The sequence below is a fragment of the Phyllostomus hastatus genome, unplaced genomic scaffold, assembly GCF_019186645.2.
Source record: "Phyllostomus hastatus isolate PE091 unplaced genomic scaffold, TTU_PhHast_1.1 phas_contig_80, whole genome shotgun sequence".
In the NCBI taxonomy this organism is placed as follows: Eukaryota; Metazoa; Chordata; class Mammalia; order Chiroptera; family Phyllostomidae; genus Phyllostomus; species Phyllostomus hastatus.
Genome location: NW_025333960.1, coordinates 42,471,600 through 42,488,195, shown reverse-complemented (window position 1 = coordinate 42,488,195; position 16,596 = coordinate 42,471,600). Strand labels below are relative to the sequence as shown.

Below are 16,596 nucleotides of genomic sequence, written 5' to 3'. Positions count from 1 at the left end.
TCTGAAAATTCATAGAAGAGCAAAGAGCATGTACAGATTTTAAATCAAGTCACATAAAGACAGAAGGAACTGAGGATCTTTTCTAGACCAGAAATGACTAAAATGGGAGCACCTGCCATTGCCTACAATGGTTGAAGAGCTAATACATGAATTAGGAATTAGATACATTCTCCATGACCCCAAGTATAAAATTAATACCCATGAGCAGAGAAGTATATTTTCACTTAATATGGGTATCTTTGCTGTAAACACGTGTATTAAAAAAAGTATGGCAACCCAGGCAAGTACTGATTTTGCAGTCATTAGTGGTATTCAAATATAGTTTGGGTAACTGTTAGGCAAGGCTCTAGGGAAGTTTCATAGGAATTCTCTAGGGATATATTTCCCAAATGCAAACTCGTTAATTAATGCTAAGCATGATATACCAAAATCACCTGAAGCATGTTGAAATGGTATTTTCTGCCTCTCTATTCAAAGATGAGGCTCAGGAATTTATAGTTATTACAAAATACTCACTAGAGGATTCTGGTCATAAATATGGACTAGGAATATTTGAGCTAAAAGGAATTTAAATAGCAAAAGACTGTTTGAGATAGATGAACTTAAAGGACCTGCATAAACTTAATAGGTCTTTTCAGCCTGAGTTTGAGTATCTCCTCCTTTTAATTCCTGGGTGGCCACAGATATCTATATAAATATCTATATATGGATTAGCTCACTTGTGTTGCCATTCAAATAAATGATTAATCAAAAGTCAAAATTCATTATATTATAGAATTGGCCCATTTTTAAAGGTGAAAACACATCACCCAACAGTCATTATTTTTAAATAGATAGATGCAATAGACTGTTTTTGAAGAAATTCTTTTAAAGGGAGAAGACTTACCCCATCAAAAACGTATAGAGGTAGATAGACAGATTCCATAGATAGATAGATAGATAGATAGATAGAAAAAAAGAAAAAATATAACACAAATTCTAAATGTTTACTTTCCACTTACCTAGGAGAAGATCCCCAGCTGTTCTAAGCTATGGCTAGTCCCTAAGACAAAATTATACGCTTTTCCACAATGAGTGACTCTTTATAAGACTGGTACTTTCTGACTCAAAACTTTGGTATATTTTGTGGAGTTATCTTTGACTTGTACACAGAAAATTCCCACTATTCCGTTTCACATTTCTTATATATACAAGGTTAAGCATTTTCTACAGAACTAGAATGCGAATTTTGTTTTGCAGCTTGGTTTTCCACTTTTCTGACTTTTCTTTGTGTATCGGTAATATGGAAGACACATGCAAACCCTGATATCAAAGACAGAAAAGACCAATTTTACAACTGAAATCACTTGTAGTGGTAAGTATAAGAATCACCTAGCAGCAAAAAGAGTAAATTTCTCACTGGGAGAAGAGTAGACTGATTTCCCCCAGTGTAAGCATGCAGACACCTAATCCTATCTTCTTGCACTTACTTCTCTTAAAACAACTTCCTGACACCATTCTCACATGATAAATAGCATTGGAGTCCTTCTGGCAGAAAAACAGATGGTCCATGCCAAACTGAATGGGGAAAATACTGTTTGCTATTGTATTGTACAACTGAATACAAATCATCTGCAAACTTGTGGTAACATTTTTGAAATGGTTGCTGAAAATAGTATCTTCAGTAAAATGGTTTGAGTATAAACCAGAAAAAAAAACAGGGCTACATCAACACATTTTATTATTCAAGTGCTTTTTAAAATAAAAAGTAAAATTCAAGGACAGCTTGTAGAAGAGTTGGGAGACTTACTTGAAACTTTTGTATAGATCATGGATTTTCTGTAACAATATTATCTCTCTTTTTTTTGGTAGGGGAAACTTTACGTATTAGAATTCATCACAGCTTTCTCAATATTTTGGCTTCTGGGCTTGCATTTTTAACACCCATATGACAAATTAGAAGAATGTGAGCATGGTGCAACTTTTGTCCAAGATATGCAAGGACATTCTAGAAAATAACATTGACTTTCAGTTATAGTTGTGTGCAGCAACAGGACAACTTAGGGCTTATTCAAAATTCTCATTAAGCATGAGTTGACTTAAAAGCAAACCAAAAGAAATAGGAGCATGTTTCCCATGGGCCTGGAATTTAGTTGTTGAAACTTCACCACAAATGTTAGGAGTAGAGACACTTGTCTAGAGTATTGTACTCTTTGCACCTATACTTCCACTAACTTGTAAAGTGAAAGCAGAAATAATTCTCATTACACACTACATAGTGCAAACTATAATCATGCATTACAGTTTACAAGTTATGCACGATAACTTTATAAAATTAATGGGATAATTTAAAAGGTAAACAAGTGTGAAGCTATTCCTCTCAGGTTCTACATGCCAGATATAGTTTTGTGTAAAATATAAAATTTAAGAGGAATTTGAATTGTTTAATTTTATTATTAATAAGAGTAATAATATAGCAGCTTTCCTTTAGCAGACACTGAGTTATTACATGCATATGATAAGTTTATCTTTACAAGAACCTGATTAGGTAGGTTGAGTCATGTCCATTTTAAGACGGAAGAAACCAGAAGATAGAGTATAGTTGACCAATATCTCCCAGCTGCACAGTTCAGTTGTGATCCTGGACAGTCTGAATCCATTCTTACGACTGCATCACAGAGGCTTTCCAAAGATAGTAATTAAGCCTTCAAATCTTTTAATAAAAATGTACCATAATAAACTGCTTATTTAACTCAAAATAAACATCTATCTAGGTGGTAAATATTGAAACAGAGCTGCCAGTCGAATCTCCTTTTTCTAGCTCTCTATCTAGCCTGTCTTCAGTTTTAAGAGTTAGATCTCAGGATAACAGAAGGCAGTAGACACTGGTCATAAAGACAGAACACTGAGGAACGGCTTAGTAACCAAGTGGCTGGGCACCGTCGCCAAGTCCTCTAATTTTTGCATCTTCCGTTGCTCATTGCTGAGATATAGAGTTTTATCATCTCTAAAACTGCAGCAACTATAAAAGACTAGACTTTGAATTTGACTTGTATCTTTTAATGCTCAAGCATTAGAAAACTTTTAATTTCTTTTTTTCGGGACTTACGGTTTTTGAGGTACAATCAGACACAAGAGACTATCTATGGATACAGATTTAAAGAAGTCAAAAGAGCATTCCCCATAACTTCCCACCAACGGGTCCAACCAGCGTCCCATGATATATGGCTGGAGTCTATGGTTTAGATAGACAACCCTGCCAAGACATTTCTCACAAACGGGCAGGATAAATAGACCACTTCATAAATCTGTCATCACTCACATGATATAAGGGGAATAAAACACAAAACTTTCTAGTTCTTTTAGAGTCTATTGGAACTAAAGTTGAAAGAGTACTTTGTCGTGTTCCCTTTTATTGAAAAACTAGTGTATTTTTCATCTAGACGAGGAAGTGACCCACTTTTTGGAGTGTCAAAATCTTCTTGAAAATAAATCAAGTCAGCCAGAGAGACCCATTTAGGTAGAAAAGACACCACCAGCTATAGAGGTGCAATTTACAGTTTTTGAGAGAATACTCTCGCTACTTTTTCTCACCTCCATTCTCAGTCTCAGAACGGCTTCTCATTCCATTTGGGTCCAAGCGTCTCACTCACTGCCCAGGTAACACAGGTTTGCACAAATAACCTACAGACATTACACTCTTCACAGTACTGCATTCCAGTTTCTTTGTCATGCATGCCACTCCCTGTGTGCTGTTTTATCCTTCTCGCTCAGATGTCCCTTTTTTCCTCCCCGTGCAGGACACCCCACCCTGTAGAAGTACTTAGTGCTCTCCCGCCTTGGGCTCATTCTCAGGAAACACAGGCATTATGTAGGAAAATCGTGCAGTAACGAAGTATAATCAAAACCACAGTTCTGATGCTTGAATGTTCTGGTTAACACAATTAAAACTTCTTTTCATTTTATTCTTGTTTAAAAAAGTTCTTGTGAAATGTCTGAGTCTACTGCATATCACATCTTAGTACGGAAAATAAAAGGTAGCCTCAAGATAGAATATTTCTTTCACTTTCAAAGGATGCTGCAACCCTAGAAAACCTTTGCTTTTCAAAGATAACAACCCAGAAATGGAAGGAAATTGGGGCACACATGTCTCACTATAGGCCACACAGTAAATACATCGCTTAGCAATATATTTGTAGTTAATATAAATATAGTATCTCTTTTCAATGCATGTGGCAAGAAGCCCTAAGAGTAAAGACTATTGTGCTCACTTAGAAATTCACCCAGAATTTAGGAGAATCCATAGGTTTTCAATAACCATTGATTCAATATAATTAAAAGTAAAAGGATTACAGGTTCTAGTTATTTGATTCAGTTTTTCCTGTTTTGACTTATTTTCGTGGGAAAAATAATCACCTCTTAAATATTGAGACAATAGTCATGTAATGGCCTATCAGGGGTGTCAAACTCATTTTCACTGGGGGCCACATCAGCCTCACGGTTGCCTTTAAAGGGCTGCAATAATTTTAGAAGTGTAAAAATGTAACTACTCCTTAACAGAGTTGAAATTACATTAGGCCCTTTGAAGGCAAGCGCGAGGCTGATGAGGCCCGGTGAAAATGAGTTTGACACCCCTGCCCCTAGATGGTTTGTCAGTACTAGAACACACCCCATACTTAGTCAAACATCCATAAACACATTATCTTAGGCAAACTCTCTGTGGCTGAATTCCTAAAACAAAACAACTGAAGAACTGCCCCTGATCTCCAACACCCATTTTACAGCCTTAATACTAAAGGTCAGCATTTTTATTTAGAGACAAAGTCCCATGTGGTTGACATGCCAAAGGATTTCACAAAAATTTGTGGATTCCAAATACGCCCCAGGCTCTACCCTAGGTTATACCCGACGGTCCTGAATGAAGCGTTTCACTTGAACGGTGTCTCCCAACGCTTTCTTTCCTGTTTGTTCAGGGGAAGGAAGCAGGTTGGAATCTGAGGGGACTTATTAACTTGATGTATTTCTGGTGTGCTAGCTTACTTGTGTTCTACAGGGGGAAAGAAGGAAAAGTAAGAAAAGGCCTCCCAGCCCAGCTGTCCGTTTAGTCTGAACTGTAAACAGGCTTCTTGGCTGGAGCCTGGACTTAGGTGGATGATTTAGGTTGAAAGCTAGACGGAGACCTTTGGAATGAGCTGGGGATGGCAGAGCAAGGGGTTGGTAATTGGACAGTTTGCATGTCTTAGATCTTGTCTGCACTGATCACAGCATGGAGAGGGGTGAATGCATTTCGGGGTGGTGTCTTTCGGATGAGCCTGAATAGATAGGGCTTACCCATTTTTGGCTGTAGTTTTACAAAAGCAGCTGAGATTTAGCCTTGTGTTTTCCTGAGATACTAACACAGATTAATGGCTTCTATGAGTATGCTTATTCGTCCTGAGTCAACTGAAGAGTTGGAGCTAAACTATGTAGTGCAGTGGACATATTGGAGGGATTCATTCCACATGGAAACAAAGAGATTCCAAAGCTCAGTTTTCAGTTGAGAATAGTCGACTGTTCTCGTGCTGGAAAGAACAGCAGTAGGAAGTCTCTGACTCCCAAAGTCATGGTGTCATTTATAAACTCTGTGTTTACAGCTTCATGTCCTTCTTACTTAAATCTGTGACTGCTTAAAAAATTAATTAAATGACCTAATATTTGAGCACCTAGTTTATGCTGGGTACTGTTCTAGACATTGGGGATACAATGATCTCCTAAACCAGGGACCAAGGGTAATACAATACCGTGCTTTTGTAACAGGGTGCAGCCAAGAGGGGAGCCCCAAATAGGGGTTTGGAATGGGGTCCAGAACTCAAGGTGTCCAGGAAATATTAGGATGTCCTCACCCCGCCCCCCGGGGGTTGGGGGAAGGGACAAATGGAGCAGGCCATTGAGAGCTGTTTTGCATAGCAACAGCTTTGCAGCTAACCTCTGGTATGGTCATTTAACATATCTATAACCTTTAGCTGGTCACATAGATATGTTAAATAGCTGTGGCCATGCTCTGAGCCAGGGGGATGGAAGTAACCTCCCCACCAAGACTTAACTGGGGGACAGGTCCCCCAGTTACAGCGCCTGCGTGGGAACCTGGGGAAGATTGGCTTCATGACATGGGGCCACGCCGGCCCAGACTCACGATGGCAGCCCAGTGAAGCTGGAAGGATACGAGAGTGTTGGCAGGTGTAACTGATTGTGGGAGGAGTTGGAAATGGGGCTGCAGAGGAGGATTGGCTCGGGGATTTAAACCCAGACACGGTAGCCACTGGGGGGAGAACCACGCGGTTTTGCCAGAGTGGGGGCTCCCGTGGCCATTGTGCAGAGAGGACCATGTGGCTTTGCCAGGGCGGGGACCCCCACAGCTTTAGAAGGGGGAACTACCATCTGGCTTTAGCAGAGATCCCGGCAACACAGCTTATGGTGCCGGGAACCAAGGAAGGCCTACCAGCCGAGACGGATTACTGGGAAGAACTGGGGGCTGCCTGAGCCATGGACTTCTATTTCTTTTCCTGAGATATGGTACCCCAGACTGGGCAAAGGGGGAAGGAAGGATTGTGTGTTTGTGGGTGTTTTAAGGGACTTTGGGATTTTGATGAAGACATTATGTCACTACTTTAAGTCTGTATAGCATTAAATAAACATTTCCTTTCCTTTTCATGAATCTCTGGCATTGAGAAATGTCTTTCCTATAAGGTGGTGGACATAACGAACCTGGGGAGTCCCTTTCTGTAATAGCACATTGCCCTTGGCCCCCCCCCCCCCTTGTTGTTCTGTAACACTTTGTTCTGATATTTCATTGTAAAGTAAGACAATAGACAAGCAAAACGGTTCATAAGTAAATGTACATATAGAGGCATTCCAATAGAGAAGGAGGAACCAAGAGAGTCAAAGTTTTCTGAGAAGTTGAAAAAAAAATAGGGACAGATTGACCTTTGGATTTATCAGGATGTAGAGAACTGATGACTTCCAAGAGATTGGTCTCAGTGGACGAATGGGAGAAAAGCCTTACTGAAGGGGATCAATGTCAGAATAAGTGATTAAGAAGGGACACCATGAGGGAATGATGAAAATACTACAGGAAATCCTTTCAAAAATTTTTCTATGAATAGAAATAGATAAAGGATTATATCTAGAGAGATACACTGTTAATTTTTTTTTTCCTTTTTGGTGCACCATACCCAGAAGCACTACAATACCCGGTCGATGCGCAGAGTGGACAGAGCAAGCTCCTCTTCCACCTCCCAGCTCCAAAAATCCATTTAATATAATGTCCTTGGATAGAGGATGTATCAGACATTAAATTGATAAGAACAGATACTACACTTGATCTTGGCCAAAAGGCTGAGAAACAATAAAGGTTTTTTTAATGTAAAGCTATTCCATGTCTTTTGGCAAATGAGAGTGATCCTCTATGGTGGGGGTGGGGGTGCAAAAAACCAGAAATATCTTCTGGAGGGCAGGCCCTTTGTAGTACAGAATCCCACCACTAGGTGAGTGTTCTAGGAACCCATCTGTATCAGTGTACCAGTTGGCACTTCTGCGAGGCTGCATTCAGCTACAGTGAATTGTTTTTGAAGAACCTTTCAATGCATTTGCCCATTTCATGACGGGTGAGTTATGAACACACCTGTTCACACTGCACTGAGTGTTTAGGAGTTTTTGACCAAAAACAGCCTGACCCCAGGGATACTACCTTCCCTATATACACCCAATCTTGCCCTGAGCAAGTTTTTCTTTGGCTTCCTGGATGAAAAAAGTCTTCAAAGGGAAATGTTTTGTTGATGTGGAAGAGGTGAAAAAAAAATGGCAGAAGCACTAAAAGGCATCAAAATCAATGAGTTCAAAAACTGTTTTGAACAGTGGGGAAAAAAGTCTCAGTGGGTGTATTGCATCAAATGGGGAGTACTTTGAAGGTGACTTAAGTTTTAAAATGTATGAATAAATACACAATTTTCAATAAATAAATTCTGGGTTTTGGGGGCGGATCCCCCTTGTATGGTGAACTAAATGATACAGGACGGAGAGGGGATTTATCTTGGTGGGTGAGAGGGGAAGGAGTGTAGGGTGCATGTAGAGGGGTTTGTTAAATGGAAGCAAGGAGGGGTCAACCAGGCAACAAGAATGTCAAGTGGGATGATGGAACCAAATGTCTATAACACAGCAGGAAATGCTTTGCCCAATAAACATGGTCACTCCCACATTGGCAATATAATACTAAAGTTCACAAGTTAATCTTTCAAAGAGGAGTATTAGGTTTACTCAGAACCATAGCAGAACAAGGTAGCTCATTAATAACTGGCAGCTGGGTTATAAGAGAACAAGATACAGGTCTTTTACCTTTCTCCAAGATAAACGGTACATGATCACTTTAGGTTCACTGCATCATTAATGGGGTCACATTTGAGCTTCTTTAGATGCATGACCCCATGAGTCATTGCGCTCTTTGCAGACACCATGAGATACAAATACAATAAACTTAAATAATCTGATATAATTTTAGGCTAACTTGTGCATTATCTTATATTTGATTCTAATTTAGACAAGAAATCACAGATACCAAAACTTTAAGAAAAAAATTGTGCCACCAATTTTAAAATTGAAAAATATAATATCAATTAATGTATTTTCCCCCAAGAACTGGAAAAATAAAACTACTGGGGTTTATCAGTAGGAGCATATTTTAGGACGCAGAACGCAGAGAGGCAAATTGATTTCTTATTGGTTCTATTCTTATAATTTTTGTTTCTTTGCTTAGATTTTTATACTAATTCACACTGACTCTGCTCTTATAAGATTTAAAATATAAAATACAGATCACTTGATTAATTTAGGGGCTACCTACCTATAATTTTTTTTATTTTTTAAAATGTAATCCTTATTGTATTTTTCCCATTACCATTTAGTCGCCTTATACACTCCTCCCCCTAGCAATTGCCACACTACTGATCTTTCTTTATGATGATTGTGTACTTCTATGATCTAAAGGTTATACCACCTATCTCTTTTGCAACCCCTGCCATATTGAAATGCTTCTTTTCTTGACATGGTAGGTGTAACTCGCAAGCCTCTCATTTTTTGCATGATACATCTTGCACTAACATGAAGAAGTGAATGGTGCAATTCTAGATGTAAGTGATAGAATGATTCAAATCTCTACTCGTCCTTTCATATCTGTTCTCCAAACAACCACCCCTATGGAGGCGACCATTCTTTATCACACCAGTTTGCTTTGGTGTCCATTGCCTTTTAATGTCACCTGTGTTGTGTATGTCCTGGCTTGTTGTGCCCTGAATGGTCTGACAGCCAGGGATGTGGTGAGTACACGAAGAATGGGAATATATAACTACTTTATCATAAGATGCCTGGACAATAGAATCTCAGGTACTAGCTAAATAAAACACAGGGTAGATACTGAAGCAGTGAGGATGATCTTTCTCTTCCACCTACTTTCGGTTCCTCATCTCATTCAGTGTTACATCTTTTTACAATCTCACAGCAGCCATTCACATCCATAAACTGGGTAAACACCGCAAAATGGTCTGTACAAGTCGTGAATGTACAAGTCAACCATTTCACACATGATTTTTACTGTCAATATGCTGCCTAGTGGATACATATGCTTCCCATTCTTTCTTTTTCCCCATTACTTTAACTGAGACTTCTAATTACTCCATTACCTCCAGCAACAGAAAACTGGACTGAGCCATGAAGGTATCATCACTGTGTCTCGGAAACGACACATAACAGCATTTCATACTTGTGAGTGACATTTAAAAATCATCAAAAGCAGAGCAACCCACAGTCTTATCATGGTCTGCAAAGCAAGTGACAAAGTAGCTTTAATCCGATTCTCTTCTTCCTACTCTCTGCAGGAACCCTATTCTCTACTCCACCCCTTTTAGGAATAAACACGTTGAAACCTTCCAGGTAAAACGGATGATGGTAATTCAGGAAGCTTCAGTTATTCTATCAGATTTACTGAGCTGCCGGCACTGTTTTCGTGAAAGCTTCCACTGGTGAGAACTAGTTTCCTGGCTTGGGCTTCAAAGCAATAAAGATTTTATTCATTCATTCCGCACATTCGTTCTAAGCATCTAGTATGTGCCATAATGCTTGCCTTCAAACAGGCTGAGGTGCTCATCGTTGAAACATGAGTCCTTGTGACTCCAGTCCTCCAGGAACCTCCAGTGCAGACGAAAACACAAGCAGCTATAACACAACACGAAGAAGCCTGAATGGTTTAAACCACGAGGACAAAAAGCACAGGCTGCCAAGTTTTCCCTGGAGGTATGAAAGAAGGCTTCACAGAAGTAGTGCTATTTTAAAAGGGCTCTGAATAATAAGATTGTTTTTCAGGGATACCGGAGTTTCCCGGCAGGTGGAATAATTTGAACAAGGCACCGAATAATAAAACTACATAGTATATTTTGGGAAGATAAAGTAATACATTCTAGTCGGATTTTTATAAAACACACACAGGCATAGGAAGGAAAATATCTGACTCTCAAAAATATTAGCAAGTTTAGCTAACCAGAAAAATCAAGAACCCGGTTGAACGGTATAAAAACATTGTTAAACAGAGTTGATGTGGCAATGCTAATTGTTTGGAAGAATATTGTTTTAAAAGTCTTCTCCATAAATTGCATCTATTGAAGGATATATTATTAAATATTCTTTTGATAAGACTTCCCAAATTAAAAATATATATAATTAAATGTATGTGCATATGTGTAGGTGTATATACAAATATATATAGAGAGAGACAGAGAAAGACAGAGAGACAGAGAGACAGAGAGACAGAGACAGAGTCAGAAAGACTTAAAAAATCTATAAAGTATTTACAAACATTGTAATCATCAAATAATTTTAGGATTATTTTATAAAGATGAATACTAAAGCATTAGAAAAGTGAAAATTATTAATAATTGAATATCACAGTCATTAAAATTATGTTCACAAAGAATTTATGAGTACCTATAAAATGTTTAGTATTAATTCTATAAGTGAAAAGTAGAACTCACCAAAATCAATAGAGTATAAATGCAGCTATTATAAAAATAAATACTCAGAACATAAATCAAAAGATACATTACTAAAAAAAAGATTGACTGCTCAGACATAGTAAATAATTTATATTACTATTTTTGTATTCAAATAATATTATGTATAGTACATATGGTTTTCTAATATAAAAAATTATTTTTAACAATTAATGTCATCTTAAGGTGATAATTGTAAAAATATAGTATTTGGATCCAGGGAGATAAGGGTCCAGTGTGATGCAATGTCTGAATTCCAGTTTTAGTTATTACTCTCAGGGTAGACAAACAAGAATTCAGGAAGTAACAAGTAGGACTAAATGGGTGCTACACTGGCCATGGGGTCCACACACTGTGTGTGGTTAACCCACACACTTGGAGTCACCAGCCTCACATTCCCCATCTGTAAAATGGGAGTGGTAACATCCACTGGTGTGATCAAATCTGCAAACCCCATAAAATGTTCAGTTGCCCTGAAGGAAACACAGCAGAAGTTCAAGAGATGCTGGCTTTAAAACAGGAAAACAAACAGAAGTTCGGAGGTTACAAATGCAAGTCTGAGCTCAGTACTCCGAGGAACTTGCAACATTGGGCACTCCACCATCTCGCAAGGGCTTCTTCGGGAAGCGGGGAGCTCCTCTCCTGCTGGGAACACTCACTCTGCGCCTGGAGGACCTGCCAGAGCTGCCAGTGGAATCGCTCTCACTGCGTGGGGAGTTAGGCTGTGCCGTGCCAAGCCCCTTTATTTTCTAAGATCCTTTGGTTCGGTGCTTTTAAACAAAAACTCATACAAATGTAGTAATACCCGCCCCCCCCCCCCCGCCTGAAGAATGACTAATCTGGGGTCTTATGACTTGCCATCGATCCTTCTTATTCACTACTTCTCATTTCCTTTATAGCTGTGTGATTGTGCACAAGTTATTGATTCTCACTGTGCCTCAGTTTCCTCATCTATCAAATGGGATTAATAATAGTACCTCCTAACAGTGCTGTATGTCATTTATATGAATATACTGGTGTGCTCAGAAAATACCTGGCACAATGCAACTACTCCTTAACTATTAGTTGCCATTGTCATCATCATCATCATCACCATCATCAGTCATTATTCACTAATTGGTTAGTTTATTCTCCCCTTTTTGCTATAGGTACTCTGATCAAGTGGTTCCCTCATAAATTTGTAAACACTGGTGGCACATGGATAGCTCTATAATTCTGAAGCTAAAAGTTTGTAAGGCAAATCCAGCTGAGGTTGGAAATGTCCGTTCCAAGATATTTACATGATCTAGAAATATTCTTAGAGATATAATTACCTAATAATAATATAGTTTATTACTTTTACTTTTCTGTTTACTTTCTTGTTTTGTGCCTCACGTGCAATAAGTAATTAGGAAGAGTAAAACATAATCATTTAATTTTCTAAGCATGAAAATTACTGTATTAGTCAGGTCAGGCCGCTATAACAAAATGTCATGAACTGAGTGACTTAGACATTTATTTTCTCACAGTAATGGAGGCTTGGTAGTCCAAGGTCAGTTGCAGACAAGTCAGGGTCTGTTGAGAGTTCTCTCCCTGGCGTGCAGATGGTTCCCTTTTCATTGTATCCTCACGCAGCGGAGGGAAACGCAGCTCTGGTGTGTCTTCCCCTTCTTGCAAGGGCACCAGCTCTACTGGAGGGAACCCACCCTTGCGACCTTATGTAACCATCACTGTCTCTGTACAGGCCTCACCTCAAATGCAGTTAAATTAGAAGTTAGGGCTTCGACATATGAACTGTGGGGGTAGGGGGGGCACGATTCAGCCTACAGCAATTATCCATCTTTCCAGTCAATCTTAGCCAAATGCTAACCAGTCCTACATTTCATTATCATCATCAAGCCTGCATTTGATTTGATTTGACTTGGATGTCACTCTCTCCCCACAAAGTCATTCATCTTCTTTGGCCCACAACAGATACCCCGATGTGATGTCCCTGACTGCAACCAGATTTTTTCTAGTTGCCTAGTCTTACAATTTTGAAATTATCTTTGACCCATCTCCTTTATCATCCATTTCCAACGAGTCACCACATTTTATCGACTCATCCTTTGAAGCGACTGTCAGCAATATTCCTTTGTTTTCATTAACCCTGTTGCCACCTCATTCCAGGGCCTTAATCACTTGATGCATCACTGTAATAGCATCCTAACCTATCTTCCTGCCTGTGTACCCCTCCCTCCAGAGGATCAGGCACAGTCAATTACTCCTTCTAATGCAACCCTCTCTTCGTCCTATTACTTGCTGGAAAACTCTAACATTTCCCACTGACCCTCACATTGAGTCTAAGAAAGTCTCCTTGGTGTTGTAAAGCCTTTGCATTCTAACCAGTTTATATTTTCAACTACTTTCCAACACAAATCTATAAACTATCAAAGTTGAAAGAATGGTATTAGAAGTCTATAGCAGATATTCAAGAGTGTATTCTTAACCTATTATTATGCACTGATCTCTATTTTCTGTACTGATATTTTCTTCTATGCAGCACCTTCCCAGCAAGGCTGCATCTGCCATGGTGTCACTCACAGCAGATCATCACATCCAGTCCAGCAATGGGCGATGCAAGGATCAAGAGGACACGAAAGGGACCCTGATGCTCACTCTGGGTTGCGGAGAAAATGAGGTGGCTGGGACCAGTGATCCCATTCTCTCAGCGGAGAGGCTACATCCAAGTTCAGCTGCCTGTGGTTTCCTCTCCACAACGGAGGGGATGGCAATTTCCCACAGGTCACAGGATCCCCAAGAGCTAGGCTTCTAGCATCCCCCCAAAATTCTGTATGCATGTTCAATGCCAACCCAGAGTGGCTGGCACCATCTGTGTATCCCTTCACTGGTAAGGTCGCCCTTGTACTTGCCTCATGGTGCCAGGAGAGGTGTGGCGGGCAGGGTTCCTGCACAGAAATACAAACCCGTGACGCCTTTACTGAGGCACACCTCCAGGAGAATGGAAGAATGGGTACTCCATTTACATTAGGGTTATTCTGAGAAACAGAGAATATGTATTCATTATAAGGAATTGTCTTATTCCTTATATGGAGCCTAAGAAGCACCAAGACCTGGACACTCAGGAGAGCTGATGTGTCTGAAAGCCAGCACACTTGAGGCCCAAGAAGAGCCGGAATTTCAGTCTGAGTCTGAAGACCAGAAAAAAAATAAAACAACGTCTCTCCAAACAGGCAGAATTTCCTTTCATCCAATCTTTTTGTTCTCTTTAGGTCTTCAAGATCAGATAGGCACATCGACATTAAGGGAGGTGATGTATTTTACTCATTCTACCAATTCTAATGTTAATCTCATTCTGAAACAGCATCACAGACACACCAGAGTAACATTTGGCTCAATAGCTGGGCACCCCAGGGCCCAGGGCAGTTGACACCCATAATTAACCATCACACAACTTTCTTTTCCTTCTGCTGTGGAGTCTCTTCTGGTCTCCGATTTGAGACCGTTGGTGACTTGGGTGGGACCCAGCGTGCACAGAGGATGGACAGGAAGGCTCAGCTCCCACACACCTTCTTCCCTGCTAGCCATCATCTCCCTGCCCTTCATTTACCCTAATATGCTTACACTGCAATGTTTTTGCAGAAGGTACTGGCCTGCTTCTTTTTGGAATTTTTCAATAATTGTTCCACAATTTCTTAAAAAAAGCAGTGTTAATTTATTTCTTAAATATACAACAAACAATTTCATAAAATTAGCAAGATTCTTTACACTACCTATGCTGAAAACCTATTGCTATCTTAAACTCAGTATCCATCTTCAGTCTTTCTTCTTGCTCTGCCAGGAATCTTTTCGGGGTCTAGGTCTCAAATGGGGTCCCCATGATGTCTCTTTGGTTTGGCCATAAATATTAAATATCAGGTAGACTTTGCTGGTCACAGAAAACCACTACTTTTATAAAATAGATACTAGAAAACTTCTCACTGTGCATTATTAACATTACCTACTACATAGTCAAACCATGAAGTTTAAGTTCATCCAAACTCAGTTTCTTCAACTTTGAAATTCAAATGATATGCATAATATTATTACCAGCAATTCAATACAACCATATTATTAGTATTGATCACTTACCATTAGTATCTAATTACCTTATTGTGCTACTTTTTTTTAATTGCATAAAGGAGGTGCTAAAAGAATGCAGTAAGTGGATTTCTATTTCTATCCCTTAAGAAAAAGGTTTTTCCTCTCTACCACAGTTCTCAGTAAAATATTTTCAGACAAATCCCTCCGTCTTATTTTCTGAAACTCACCCTTTGTCCAGAGGCCTTCTGTATCTTTCCGTGAGCGAACTGATTCTTTCCTGATATATTTTCATCAGAAATTTTCTGTGGGCTAGATGATTTTTGCTGTTGAAGAAGCAGCAAGTATATCTATAATCACAAATGCTAACATATTCCTTCCAGAAATGGGGTGTGTGTGTGTGTGTGTGTGTGTGTGTGTGTATCAATGCATGTTCTTCAGGATTAGTTAACTGGTTGGTTCTTGACACACTACCCCAAAATAGGCACCTCGGCATATTAAGTATCTTATGCTGGAGGAGTTTGAGAAAAAGGCAGACGCAGGAAGATCACTAATTCCCCACGCCTCACCCTTCTTCCCTAAAGCAAGTCATAAAACCCTCAAGTGAATGGTGTTCTCCCTACCAGGAGGATGGGAGATATTTTTATCACCAAACATGGGGATTTATCACCAAGAAACCCGTTCAAACAAACTTTGTTAAACCAACACTTATTTTCCTTGTTACTCTGCCATTTACTTCCCCTATTCCAAACCCTTTTGCCTTGTCCATGCTTTACAGATGTATTGTTCTTTGCCCAAAAGGTATAAAAGCTTCCCGCTCTGGTCACTTCTTTGGCTTTTCATTATCTTGTGAAGGGTCCCATGTACATGTAAAAATGTAACAAAATTTGTAAGCTTTTCCCCCCGTTAATCTGCCTCTGTTAGTTTAATTTTCAGAGGGTTAAGGAGAACTTTTTTCTTCCCTACACAACCCAATCTTGCCAAAAGTTAACAGCGACTGAAATCAGACAGCTAGCCGTGCCTAATTACACTAGAAAACCTTAAGGTTAGGAAGCAAGACTGTCCTGGAACCCTATGATATTTTATAGGGAAAGATGTTTAGAGGTCAGTAAATTCAACTATGTCACAAAGAACCAAGGGAAGCTTCCAATATTTTCTTTAAAGCATATACATCTTCAGCCCATGCGGTGCCTTCCTTGCAGCTTTTTAAGCTGTATGTCTCTGTTCTCTACAAAGACCGGGTGGGCAGCTCAGCGAAGGTCCACCATGCTGGGTAATTTCAGGAGACGAGAGGTCCTGCCGGGTGGTTCCCGCTGATTATTGCTAACTCCCACAGAATTCTGCCCTGCTGTTACCCAGAAGCTCCGTCCCCAACCTCAGGCACTATCATATTCTCAGCCCTACAGTGATCAGCGGTTGTTTGGAAGTGCTGAATTTTCACGGAGCTACCCCTGCGAGCACTGGAGCAGTGGGTGGGTAGTGCAGG

The 16,596-nt window shown here is 39.7% G+C and overlaps 1 protein-coding gene and 1 non-coding gene across 2 annotated transcripts in view; both read right to left on the bottom strand.

Annotated features, from left to right (window-relative positions):
* DCC (DCC netrin 1 receptor) overlaps positions 1-16,596 on the bottom strand; it is a 668,131-nt gene that overhangs the window by 590,472 nt on the left and 61,063 nt on the right. The window lies entirely within an intron of this gene.
* LOC123826483 lies at positions 7,175-7,365 on the bottom strand. Its single transcript, XR_006787060.1, has one exon. It is a non-coding gene; the product is annotated as a U2 spliceosomal RNA (small nuclear RNA).